General features: G+C 48.0%; 1 pseudogene across 1 annotated transcript; it reads right to left on the minus strand.

Moving 5' to 3' along the window:
- Positions 1–597: 597 nt before the first annotated feature.
- On the minus strand, positions 598–9,951 carry LOC149323620 (uncharacterized; annotated as a pseudogene). The gene is made up of 4 exons (XR_016280204.1): positions 9,698–9,951; positions 6,986–7,154; positions 5,324–5,444; positions 598–2,066 (listed from the first exon to the last, which is right to left on the minus strand). The product of XR_016280204.1 is annotated as an uncharacterized LOC149323620 (transcript).
- Positions 9,952–14,000: the final 4,049 nt, after the last annotated feature.

A 14,000-nucleotide genomic window follows, 5' to 3' on the forward strand; every position in this document is an offset into this window, starting at 1 on the left:
ACCAGACTGTGCATGCTCACATGCCCCCAAAGGCCCCCTCCTGACCATGCGCAGGGATCACCAGGGCCTTGATTCTTCTGCTGCTGTTTATTCTACTGGATGCCTTTACAGGAAGGAAAGGCATGCCTCCTTCCCTCCTTTCTTTATCTGAGGAGACTTGGAGGAGGCTGGAATGAAACCCAAGGTAATAAACCTGACTCAGCAGAGAAAGGCAGGGAAGGAAGGCTCTGCTTTGTACATATATCTCTGTCTGTCTGGAGATGTGTGTGTGTGTGTGTGTGTGTGTGTTTTGCTTCATATGGCTGGGAATGGAGTTCAGGATTGAGGAGAGAAGAAAGTGTCAGTTTTGTGCAAATTCAGAACTTCTGTGCATCAATGAGTCCAGTGTGTTGAAACAGCAAAGATCTTTACTGAGAACACATAGTCAGAAATGCAGTGTTCAAGACAGAACTGCTCACCCCAAGCCAAAGAATACATTAAAACCTGAAAACCTAAAACTCCACCCTCAACCAAACCTAGCCCCCCACCTCCAATTCCCACAGTCTATCCCCCACAGTTAACCCGCCCCCCTTTGCCATTCCCAGAAACTAGCCCCTTTCTGTTACTACCAGCCCCCAACTTTCTTCAGCCAACTTTCTACACATTCCAAAACCTATCATTCTCATAATTATTCTATCCATCTATAATAAATCCCAACCCCCCTATCTATTTAACCTATACCATGACCCATAATCCCCATCAAATTTATAACTCAAAGCAATGATCTATACTAATAGCAATGGAATCCTAAACTTAACAAAATATAACTTTAAAACATAAACAGCCATAGGGACAATCAAACCTAACAAATAAAATCACCACTGGATTGAAAATATATTTTTTGTATTCCTTCTTGAGATAAATAATGTTAGTTCACTGTTGAGATCTGTGTGGCTTCTCTCCTGTGTGGATTCTCTGATGTGTCACTAGGTATGACTCCGAATAAAAACTTTTCCCACAATGCTGGCATTTGTAAGGCTTCTCTCCAGTGTGGATTCTCAGATGTGTCACTAGGTTTGAATTCTGAGAAAATCATTTCCCACAATGCTAGCATTTGTATGGATTCTCTCCTGTGTGGATTCGTTGATGTATCACTAGGCATGACTCCGAATAAAAACTTTTCCCACAATGCTGGCATTTGTAAGGCTTCTCTCCAGTGTGGATTCTCAGATGTGTCACTAGGTTTGAATTCTGAGAAAATCATTTCCCACAATGCTAGCATTTGTATGGATTCTCTCCTGTGTGAATTCGTTGATGTATCACTAGGCATGACTCCGAATAAAAACTTTTCCCACAATGCTGGCATTTGTATGGCTTCTCTCCAGTGTGGATTCTCAGATGTGTCACTAGGTTTGAATTCTGAGAAAAACATTTCCCACAATGCTAGCATTTGTATGGATTCTCTCCTGTGTGGATTCTCAAATGTCTCACTAGGTTTGAATTCTGAGAAAAACATTTCCCACAATGCTGGCATTTGTATGGATTCTCTCCTGTGTGGATTCGCTGATGTCTCACTAGGTATGACTCCGAATCAAAACTTTTCCCACAATGCTGGCATTTGTAAGGCTTCTCTCCAGTGTGGATTCTCAAATGTCTCACTAGGTTTGAATTCTGAGAAAAACATTTCCCACAATGCTGGCATTTGTATGGATTCTCTCCTGTGTGGATTCGCTGATGTCTCACTAGGCATGACTTTGAATAAAAACTTTCCCCACAATGCTGGCATTTGTATGGCTTCTCTCCTGTGTGGATTCTCAGATGTATCACTAGGTCTGACTTCTGAGAAAAACATTTCCCACAATGCTGGCATATGTATGGCTTCTCTCCAGTGTGGATTCTCAGATGTCTCACTAGGTTTGAATTCTGAGAAAAACATTTCCCACAATGCTGGCATTTGTATGGATTCTCTCCTGTGTGGATTCGCTGATGTCTCACTAGGTATGACTCCGAATAAAAACTTTTCCCACAATGCTGGCATTTGTAAGGCTTCTCTCCAGTGTGGATTCCCTCATGACTCACAATTTCTTCTGTAAAGAAGGACAATGACAGACAAGACTGAATATCAGACTTAAGAGAGGAGGGTGTTACCCCAAGATTTAGCCCCCATTCACACCTCGCTATTTGAGATTAAATTAATAAAGTTGCTGAGAGTGACTCAATCATGACCCTGCTGTGGATGCCTCCAATCCATGGAACAATTGTATCCTTACTCATAGGAGCTAGCAAACAAGATATTGTAAGTGAACTGCCTGGAGGGAATCAGTGGAAGCAAAGAGTTAGACAAAGGACTGTTGAAAGAATATTCCATTAAACATGTGTAAAAATATTTGGATTGACGGGTGGCATCATATCCTGTGAGACTGCCATAGAGTGCTGATTCAGAGCACATGGCATGATGCAAGCTAACTGCAGAGGTTGCTTCATGCTGTGTGGTACCAGGAGATGACTCACTAGCAAAACAGTATACAGCTGACATGCGGATTGGTGTGGGTTGGATTGGATTGGAGTTGTATGTATAAGAGATGGTGAAGTTGACGGACGTCAGAGAGGAGAACTTGCAAATATTTGTATAATTTTGCAACTCAAGATAGAGAACCTCCAAGGACTTGTATGAAATCAACTCTGTCTGTAACTTATTTTTAAGTGTGGAAAGTGGTCAGTGCATTGCCAATAGCAATATCTGGATATTTGCTTCTGTACTCTCCTGTGTTATTGTTGAGCTGAATCTGGGAGTGTCGTCCTCAGATTGTGCTGTACATTGGCCTGTGAAAGGGACTGGAATTCAGAGCCAAGGAGCACCTGAGAGCCGGTGTGCTAATCCCTTTTGTCTAACTTATTTCTTGCAAGCACCAATTTCATTTAATTTGGTTTCAGACCATTCTTTCCCCACCCAGGAAGTATTCTAGAGCAATTTAAATCTCTTTGAACCTTCAGTTTCTACCCCCAAACAACAATTACAGTATAAATAAAAGCCCTGACTGGCTGTTCTGGAACATCAGTCCAGTTACAGACAGACACTCTGTCAGTTTTCATGGCTTAGGACCTCAATACGCTCGCCAGTCCCACTTGCCACAGGAGCTCTGACATCTCTCTCCCTTGCGGACCCTCAGCAATTGGAATCAAGAGCTGACCAGGTAACGTATTAGCATTAGCAAAGCTCACTCCTTTCTTGTGTATGTGTGTGTGTGTGTGTGTGTGAACGCTTGTGTATGGGAGGGTGTGTTTGTGTGCGTGTATTTTGCTTTTCTCCTAAATAAAACATAAAAACCTATTTGAAATGCCTCTGGAGGTCTGTGTGCTTCAGGCCCTGGTATTGTTGGGCTGAATCCCAACATCACTCCTGCCCCAATCAAACTAAATCTCTCCTTTGAGCCAAGTACCAAATTCACCTAAAAGCATAGCACTTGCGGGTGTCCACCCCAGACTCCAGCATTTCAGGTAACAAAGGGTCTCTGGAATCAAAGCTGGAGCTAAGCAAGCTCAGGTAGGAAAAAGAATCATTTGAGAAAAAGGAGATTTTGTGTCCCCCCTTCCTCCCTTTATAGATATTATTCATAATTGCTAAATGGCAACCCTTAATATGTCTGAAAACAAGGGCTTGAGCTGGTTCTCATCAGTTCACTGAAACAAGTTCTTAAATTCTGTCAGGTTTGTAGCTGCCTCCCAATGACCAAGGTCCCTCTCCTGGCCCTTCCCAGAGACCCCTTCCTGTCCATACAGAGCTAGGTGATCCTGGCTTTGCTCCTGCCTTCCCCTCCTGGCTCCCAGAGGCCAGATCCCCTTCCCTTTCTCCCTCTGCTCTCCAACCTTCCCTCTTCCCATCTGCACTACTTCAACATTTCACCTTCAGCGTCTCATCCCTGCCTTTCTATTTTTTACATCCCCGCATCTTTCTATCACAAACACACACACAGCATGTGATGCAGAAAAGGGAGACTTTGAGGCCCATTTGTTGAGAAAGACAAAATAATAAACTTACAAATCACTCATTGGGAAAGGCAGAGCAAGGGAGCTGGGACCTGGACTCCAATTTTGGTGAGGGTCAAGTGCTGGAGAGCAGCCTTAAAACAGTCTTAAGACATCTTTAAGACGGGGATGGACTACTGTTGGGGATTGGGGGGAGGTCACATTGGCCCTTTGGGATTTCATGGGCACCCACACATTGTATTGCCTGGGGGGGTGTGAAATAATATTTTGCCCCTCAAGATCCCACAGGATCCCTTTGGAGAATTGGAGGCCTTTTCCCCACTGTTGGTCCCTCTCTGAGCCATTGCAGGGCCAAGGGAGATCTTTTCCCCCCAAGAAGCCTCTCCAGAGCTTCAAAAGGCTGGAAGAGGGCCCAAAAAGCCAGGAAACTTGCTCAGGGATGTGCTGAGGACCATTTGGGGATGAAAAGCATTAACTTCCATGGCTCCTTTCCACAGAATCTTAGAATTGGCAGTTTAGGAAGGGTTATTTAGAATCCTTACAAACTGGAGAGCAATAGTGCCTCATTAAACTACAAATTCCAAGATTCCACAGGATGTTGTTATGACAATTAAATTACATGTGAAAAGGAACTAGGAGTCCTACTAGGCCACAAGATGATCATGAGACAACAGTGTGCTGTGGCTGATAAAAAGGCCAATGTGATCCTAGGCTGTATCAAATAGGAAGATAGTGTCTAGATCAAGGGATGTAATACTGCCACTCTATTCTGCTTTGGTCAGGCCTCACTTGGAATACTCCTTTGTCCAGTTCTGGGCACCACAATTCAAAAAGGATGTTGAGAAGCTGGAGTGTGTCCAGAAGAGGGTAGTGAAAATGATGAAGTATCTCAAAACCATCAAGCCCTATGAGGAGCAGTTTAGGGAGTTGGCTGTGTTTAGCCTAGAGAAGAGTAAGTTAAGAGTGGATATGATAGCCCTGTTCAAATATTTGAAGAGATGCTATATTGAGGATGGAAGAAACTTGCTTTCTGCTGCTCCAGAAAAAAGGACCTAGAACAATGCAAGCTAAAGGAAAAGAGATTCCAGCTCAACATTAGGAGGTACTTGCAGACAGTAAGAGCACTTTGACAGTGAAATATATGCCCACAGAGTTTGGTGGAGTCTCCTTCTTTGGAGGTCTTTAACAGAGGCTGCAATGCCATATCTCTGGTGTGCTTTAACTGTGTATTCCTGCATGGCAGATGGCCCCAACTCTATGATTCTATAATTCTAAAGTGGAATCATAGTGCTGTGACAATGTAGTATGAAAGGGCCCTCAGTCTTCATAGGAAGGGCAACGGATTTGAGTCCCTTACCCACAGAGGCCACATTTTCATAATTCTCCATCATTACATAATTATACATCAGTCTCTGCTTCTTCGTCAACAATTTCCATTCCTCCTCGGTGAAATATACCGCCACATCCGCAAAGGTCACCTGCAATAGAAAATAGACTTCATCCAGAGAGTGACTAAGGAAAAGAGGAGGAAAGCACATGGTGCATCTCAAATATTATTTCATCACTTCAGAATTTAGTCAAGGAAATAAACTTTAACTTCTGTTAGCAAGCAAAAAGCTACTGCCTTTGAAATCCAATTTGTCTTGAATCCTTTGTGAGGCTACAAGCCCCTTTTCTTTGGAAGAGAACACTGAATATCTCAGGAAGCCTCCATGCTTTTGCACCAGGAAAACATATAGATGATGTTAAGATAAAATATGCCAGAGCTGCCTCAATTTAAAATATTTATTTTCACCTTTGTAGTGATGTAAAGAATATTTGTCAAAATTCAAAAAACAGTAGAGATACCTGTTATTTGAAAATGTTGAAAGCATTTTAAGGAGAGGAAATTCTCGATGAATGAGTAAGAATTTTGATTTTTAATCATTTCCAAATGAAGTGAAGGGATGGGACCTTTCAGCTGACAATTCGATGGCCAGGATTTGCATATTTTGCGTAAGAAAAGCTACTATTCATACTGGGTTTTACCAGATGCTATTGCCTTTGTTAGGGTGATGTTCCCCGCCCCATCTTTGTCCACAGTTTTGCTTTGAAAAACAAAAGAGAACAAAAGGAGAGAGCGTTTTGTGTGTAGGTGGTGGTAGATACTTTCAGACCTTCTCCCCTTTCTCGTCATACTCTCCCATTCAAATTCGCACAGAAGAGAAGAAGGGGTGGGGTGAAATCCTAGGGATTCCCAAGGGTCATCTCGTCCAACCCCCTTCTTGAAAACATCACACTCTCTCGCTTATGGATATTCTGCACTCTCCTTGCCAATAATAATAATAATGCATGATGGGTTTGCCTTAGCATCACCATGAGAGAGGTGCAGAGAGAGAGTTGACCATGCCCTGCTTCTGAGGCTGAGAGAGTGTGACCCTCACAAAAGAGAAGAAGGGGAGGGGTGGGGTGCAATGGCAGAAATTCTGCCATGGATAAAACCTTCCATTCAAAGGGATTCACAAGGGTCATCCAACCCCCCTTCTACCATGAATGAATACCTAGGAGTTGGAGTTGAAGCTGGGCCCACCACCAATTTAGATCCACAGAGGTTCTCCCATATCCCACAACATTTCACAATGGGAAGAGCAAGAGACATGTGGACTAGCAACACCAGAAGGTGGTCAAGATGACCAAAGTTGTTTATGAGGAAGATCACACAAGCGAGGAAGGACATAGCAGTTTGCTTTTGCCTCAGTCTCCTGGCAAGAGCAAGACCTTCTCCTCTCCTCCCTTTTGAGTTGATGGGGTGCAAACTCCTTGGCACTCATTTTGCAGGAACTGAAGTGAGCTGAGGAGAAGAAGGAAAGTGGGAGGAGGAGAGAGAAACTGGGGCATTTTTTAAAAACTCTAAAAAAATGTTGGGTGACAGAGGATTAACCAGGACTGCCTCAGCCAAATTGGGAGAGCATGTTCTCCGTTTCCTTTCATGAGCTTGCCCAGCAGTGACACACATGGAACTAATAGGATGGCGACTCACCAAAGGGTTGTTGTACCTTCGCAGCCTCTTTCTGTTGCCACCCAACTCCCTCCGCCTGGCCTTCGTGTCGGCCATCAGGTGGGCTGGCAGGGTCCTGGTGGCCATTCACTTGGGTCACTTCCAGGAAAAGATGTCCCAAAGCTGTGTACAAGGGGCTGAGATGAAGTCCCTGAGAAAGAGACCAGGTTTAGGCTTGGTCTGGTAAGAAACTCTGCAGCACTCAAAGACACAGAGAACAGCATCCTGCTGGTGACATATGCAGGTAATGTATGCCTCCTTTGGGTCGATGGAGAGATTGATATATCCTTCCTCCCTCTGCACCAACCAAAGCCCCTCTGGACCTAGCATAGTTCAGGAGATGGGGAAGTGGCCCAAGCTATGTAGGGCCCTCAGAAGCCTGGAGGGAGCAGGCTAGGACACCCCCACGGGCGTCCCTCTCCTCCTTCCCGGCCTCTCAGGGCCCTCAGAAGCCTGGAGGGAGCAGGCTAGGCCGCCCTTGCGGGTGTCCCTCTCCTCCTTCTCGGCCTCTCAGGGCCCCCAGAAGCCTGGAAGGAGCAGGCTAAGACGCCCTCTCCTCCTTCCCGGCCTCTCAGGGCCCTGGGGGCCCTCAGAAGCCTGGAAGTAGCAGGCTAGGACGCCCGCACGGGCATCCCTCTCCTCCTTCCCGGCTTCTCAGGGCCCCCAGGGCCCTCAGAATCCTGGAGGGAGCAGGCTAAGATGCCCCCACGGGCGTCCCTCTCCTCCTTCCCAGCTTCTCAGGGCCCCCAGGGCCCTCAGAAGCCTGGAAGGAGAAGGCTAGGACGCCCTTGCGGGTGTCCCTCTCCTCCTTCTCGGCCTCTCAGGGCCCCCAGAAGCCTGGAAGGAGCAGGCTAGGACGCCCGCACGGGCATCCCTCTCCTCTTTCCCGGCTTCTCAGGGCCCCCAGGGCCCTCAGAAGCCTGGAGGGAGCAGGCTAAGATGCCCCCACGGGTGTCCCTCTCCTCCTTCCCGGCCTCTCAGGACCCCCAGGGCCCTCAGAAGCCTGGAAGGAGCAGGCTAGGACGCCCGCACGGGCATCCCTCTCCTCCTTCCCGGCCTCTCAGGGCCCCCAGGGCCCTCAGAAGCCTGGAAGGAGCAGGCTAGGACGCCCGCACGGGCATCCCTCTCCTCCTTCCCGGCCTCTCAGGGCCCCCAGGGCCCTCAGAAGCCTGGAAGGAGCAGGCTAGGACGCCCTTGCGGGTGTCCCTCTCCTCCTTCTCGGCCTCTCAGGGCCCCCAGAAGCCTGGAAGGAGCAGGCTAGGACGCCCTCTCCTCCTTCCCGGCCTCTCAGGGCCCCCAGGGCCCTCAGAAGCCTGAAGGAGCAGGCTAGGAGCAGGCAATCATCATCATCATCATCATCATCATCATCATCATCATCATCACTCTGGGGGCGGAGCATGCGGCCCCGCCCCTGGATGGTGGAAGCTCCACCCCCAGCACACAGCTCCGCCCCCAGAGGGTGGAAGCTCCACCCCCCAGCTTCGGCCCCCCAGTTGTCTGAGGGACAGCAACCCGGCCCCCGGCTCAAAAAGGTTGCCTACCCCTGACCTAGACATTGATTCACCAGTCGCTTATGGGTTCAGTGTGTCTACTTTAGGGTTAACCAACAGAATTCAGACCTCCTCAGTCTTTTAAATGCAGGAATGCTAATTTTTCATGCTGTCTCATCATCACTGATGTTAATTTGACTTCGTTTTCACACAGAGGAGGATGAGGACTTGTTTTATGTCCTAGGTGGAGAATCTGTGGCCCCTGGGCTGGATAAGACATGCATTACTTTATGGATCTGATCCACAGCCTGCACTCATCATGGCCACATCCCCATTTAGACACTGGTGACATAATAATTTATTTTTCAAAATGAGACTCATCTCTAATCTTAACTGCTGTATTTATATTTATCAGTCATAGCTGGGAGCATGAAGTGTGCACCTCCCCTCTTTGCTTGCTGAAGCCACATTAAAATCCATACATGCACATTTGTGTGCACTGTTTCTAAAGGGACCTATTGTCAAATTCAGATTCATCTTCACTTCTCCTAGTGTATTTTTAAAAAAGTAAGCACACCACTGAATGTGTTGCACTTTATACAGCGCGCCCGCATCATACGCGGGCGTGCTTTACGCGGCTTGAGATACGCGCTCAAGCCGTGGGGCGTGCACGGGGCGGAAGGGGCGGCGCGTCCCATTCAATTGAATGGGCGCGCGTGCCCGTTGCGCCCCGTGCGCCGCCGCGCACGAGCCCCATTGTTTACAATGGGGCTTGAGCATAGGTGGAATTCACCTTACGCGGAGGGATCCAGAACGGATCCCCGCGTAAGGCGAGGGCCAACTGTACAACAACCGTCTATAAATATATAGGTTTGTGATTCAAGATTGCACTTTGGATTATGCTCATTTTTGGGAAGTGAAAATATATGTAAATTCATTTTATAAACCCAGTAAAACAAATATAAAGCTCTAGTAAACAAGACGTACACACATAGTCCCCATACAAAGAACTCACTGGTGCACTGTGTCTGGGGTCTGGAAATCGAACTTCCACCTTCTGGGAAGACTGTGCTGCCAGATACTGAATTTGGGGCTTTATGCATGCAAAGCATGGGCTCCCTCACTCAGTTGCAACCCTTCACACAATACTGGACTGAAACCTTTAAACAAAGCTCCTCTTTCAGCTCCAGGAATAAAAACCTACCTTCAACACAAAGACCCTGACTTCTGCAGCCCTTTATGGCCGGAGCTTCCCCGGGTCAGAGGCCGTCTCCTCAGCCATAAAGAAGGGTTGCTCTGAGTGCGAAGGAGGAGGAGGTCCACAGGGCTGAGGGAGGGAAGGCAATGGGGAAAAGTTCAGTGTCAATGGCCATGGAGGGCAGAAGGTGACGCCGAGGAGGAAATTCCTCTGAGTCCCAGCCCTTATAGGAATGAGTGGCAGTAGTTAGTCCAGGGGGCTGAGGGGGTCTCCTTTCCCAAAGGGGGAGGCAAGGACCGGTGGGCCCCTCCTCAGCTAGGGCCCAAAGGGAGGGTCTCTTTCCCCACCTCTCTCTCCCAGCCCCCACAGCCCAGCCTCCCCACTGGCCCTGAGTCCCCTGCCTCCCCTTCCTCAGACCCCCACAGGCGCCTGCCTGCCTGCCTGCCTGCCTGCCTGCCTGCCTGCCTGCCTGCCTGCCTGCCTGCCTTCCTTCCTTCCCAAATGGAGGGCCCGAGGCTGAAAGGACACATTTCCTTCCTTTTGGCCCAAGGAGCCTGGCCTCTTTCTCGCTCTGGAGCCTCTCAGTTCAACTCAGGAGGCCTCAGGGAAGGTTCTGGAGCATTATTCCCCAAAGTCACAAGCAGGACCACAAAATGGCCGCTTCAGCGCTTGGCAGTTGGCAGTTTGAGGCCTTCAGGGAACCCAGACTCTCTGAGAAAGTCTTTATAAATAAGTCTTTATAAATAAATAGAGCATAATAATAATAATAATAATAATAATAATAATAATAATAATAATACAAGCAAGAGCTGGTTCTCCCTTTGGCTGTCCCCCAAGGCTTCTGCGCATGCCCAGGAGCCCCCTTCTCCTTCTTCTTCCCCTGCAGGACCCTCATCCTTCCTTTTGGCCCAAGGAGCCTGGCCTCCTTCTCACTCTGGAGCCTCTCAGTTAGGGTTGCCAGAACCCGTCTGCAACCGGGATTATCCCGGTTTTGGCGGCCCTGGGCCCCTCCTGTCCCAGGTGCCGCCAAAAACCGGGACAACCCTGGTTGCAGCCGGGTTGCGGCGCTTGACCGCGCTGCCCTCCTACTCCTCCACCGCGCGGAGGAGGAAGAAGGGCCACGCGGCCCAGGGCGGAGGAGGCGAAGGGGGAAGCCCCGCGCCGCCCTCCCCACCTCCCCGCACAGCCCTGCACCACCCACCTCCTTCTCCTCTGCCTCCTCCGCCCCGCCCCCTGGCCATGTGGCGCATGGAGGAGGGGGGAGGAGAAGAAGGAAGAGGAGGAGGCGGAGGAGGAGGAGGAGGAGGAGGAGGGGGGGAGCAGAAGGAGGAGGTGGTGAGTGGCCAGATGTCTCAAGGTTTTTTTAATTTTATTTTGCGTGTTTTAATTGCTAACAAGTCTCCCTTGCTTTGACAATGATAGTGTGATGATGATGATGATGATGATGATGATGATGATGATGATGATGATATGAGTCAGCTTGAGAGGCATGCAGGCACTGTTTCTGAAGCCGAGAGAGTGTCACCTTCCAAAGTGTGTTTTGGGTGCTTTTAATGCTAACATGTCTCCCTTGCTTTGACAGTGATAGTGTGGTGATGATGATGATGATGATGATGATGATGATGATGATGATATGAGTCAGCTTGAGAGGCATGCAGGCACTGTTTCAGAAGCCGAGAGAGTGTCACCTTCCAAAGTGCCTTTTCTGTGTGTTTTTGGTTCTGAGGCATGGTCAATGTAAATTGCTGTGATTTTTACAAACTCATGCAGTGAAGAAAAACCAAAGTCCCTTGACCAAGTACACACTTCTGAGAAGTACACTTGGTGCAAGAACTGTGAAGCCACCTTGACATCATGTTCAATATGCATAGCCATGTTAAACCATGCTAAGTGTTAAACCCAAGGGGTTTGGTTATGGAATAAGACTCTGAAATATGCAAGTGGCCATGTTAAGTAAAGCCATGTTCAATGCCCAAATGTGCTGTTGTGTGTGTTTTGGAATGGAGGTTGGGGGTGTTTGGCAAGAAAGGGAAGTACATTTCTGCCATCTGTCTAGAAATAATGCCAAAATGTCCTCCATTCTGATCATGCCTAAGAAAACCATCAAATTTTTTCACGTGCCCTACATTTGAAAATGTTGTCCTACATTTGTCCTGGTTTGGAGGTCCTGACTTATGGCAACTCTACTCTCAGTTCAACTAAGGAGGCCTCAGGGAAGGTTCTGGAACATTATTCCCCATAGACCCCAGGAATAAGGTCCATTTAAGGTCCACCATTTTTCTTAATTGTCCTACATTTTGGGCTGAGTTTTGTCCTGCAGTTGTCCTACAGTTTGGTCTAGAATTTGTTCCACATTTTGTCCCAGGTTTTAGTGGACAATTATGGCAACCCTACTAGGAACACAAAATGGCCACTTCAGTGCTTGGCAGTTGGCAGTTTGAGGCCTTCAGGGACCCATAATGGAGGATGAAAGGGCCCCAAAGTCGGAAGGGACCCCAAACAGGGTTTCCGAACCTTAACAAGACCTGAAAGTTTCCCTGATGCTTCTATTGAAAGGAGCAATCTGGTCTCCCTCCTTAATTCCAATCCACAGTGAAAGATATTTCCCCCAAGAGGCCTCCAGGAAGGGCCCCATCGTCCACAGCCAGCTCAGTCTGGGATGCTCTGGGATGCTCAGGGAGGCCAGTCCAGGTGCAGGGTGGCCCTCCGTCCGCCCTCCTTTCCTTCTGCATTCCTCCCCTTTCCCCCAGCAACAGCCCCTTTCCCAAGAAGGCTGCATCCGCACAGCAGGAATAAGGCACTTTGACACTGCTTTAACCCCTCACTGCTATGGAATCCTGGGATTTTCCCTTTGGGACACTTAGCCTTCTCTGCCAGAGAACTCTGCTGCCACAACAGACTACAAATCCCAGGATCCCACAGGATGGAGCCAGGAAAGTTAAAGCGGTTACAAACTGGATTATTTCTTCAGTGCAGATGAATCGGTTTCAAAAGGATAGAAGTATCCAAGTAGAATTTTTACCCTCTTAAAAATGGTTTTCCTTTAAAAAAAAATAAACAGTATGTTTTTCTGTCCAATCCTTATTTTTGTTCTTGTTTGTTTCAGTCTTGGTCATGTGATTTAGGTCTGGTCTGTCAACTTCTCTCTTGCCTGAAAATCTCTTAATAAGAAAACTGGGAAGGCTTTTCAAACCTCCCAAAGGATCTACTTCTGGCTTTGTTTGGGGGGCAAGCCTCCTCTTAGTAGCCAAAGCCCAAAGTTTGTGAAGAATAATGAGGCTTATATTAAAACTATCCTCCCCATTTCTGACCCCTTTTAAAAGGCATGTTCCCCAGAAGGAGCAGAGCTGTATAAGAAAACCCTGTCAGAAAAGACACACACTTCCTTCCTTTTGGCCCAAGTAGCCTGGCCTCCTTCTCCCTCTGGAGCCTCAGGGAGAGAAAGAGGGGCCTCTTGGTTCAGTTGGGGCCTCAGAGAAGGTTCCAGAACATTATTCCCCACAGTCACAAGCAGCACAAAATGGCCACCCAGAACACAAAATGGCAGCCTCCGCCTCAGCGCTTGGCAGTTGGCAGTTTGAGGCCTCCAGGGAACCCATAATGGAGGGTGAAAGGGCCACAAAGTTGGAAGGGACCCCAAGGAGGATTTCTGAATGATAACAACACCTGAATGTTTTCCTGATGCTATAACAGTGATGATGAACCTTTTACACACCGAGTGCCCAAACTGCAACCCAGACCCCACTTATTTATTGCAAAGTGCCACGTCCCTCTGGCTTTCTAGTAAGAAACTCTGGCAAACTCTGTGCTAAGGCAGCAGCATGTGTGCCCACAGAGAGGGCTCTGAGTGCCACCTAGGTTCACCATAGAGAGTCCCTGAGACATTCAGTGTTTGCAAGCAAAGGAGGGGGCCTTGGGAAATATAGTTCTTTCAGAGTGAGAAAGGAGTGGAAAGGAGATCTAGGCAGGGATGGGGCCTTGGGAGATATTCATTGTTCTCTTCCTAAGGAAAGGGATTTTGGCCTCAAAGGATTTGGGGCAAACTGGATCTGAAAGGCAGTAGTAGCCTTTTCTCTTGCCAATGGGATTTAAAGTTTATCTCTTGTATTTTATCTCTCAGCATCCACATGGGCAGAAAGAGGAGGGGGTGCTGCCCTGCAGCAAGGCCCCTCCAAGCCTTCTGAACTGAGAACTACAACTCCCACATTTTCACCAGACACACCGGCCATATCTTCCTTCCTACCTACCTTCCTAACTTCCTAACTTCCTTCCTACATTCCTATCTTCCTGCCTTCCATCTGCACCATTT

Source organism: Sceloporus occidentalis, unplaced genomic scaffold (assembly GCF_023333645.1).
Source record: "Sceloporus occidentalis isolate IW3139 unplaced genomic scaffold, rSceOcc1.0.p SCAF_1, whole genome shotgun sequence".
Classification (NCBI taxonomy): domain Eukaryota; kingdom Metazoa; phylum Chordata; class Lepidosauria; order Squamata; family Phrynosomatidae; genus Sceloporus; species Sceloporus occidentalis.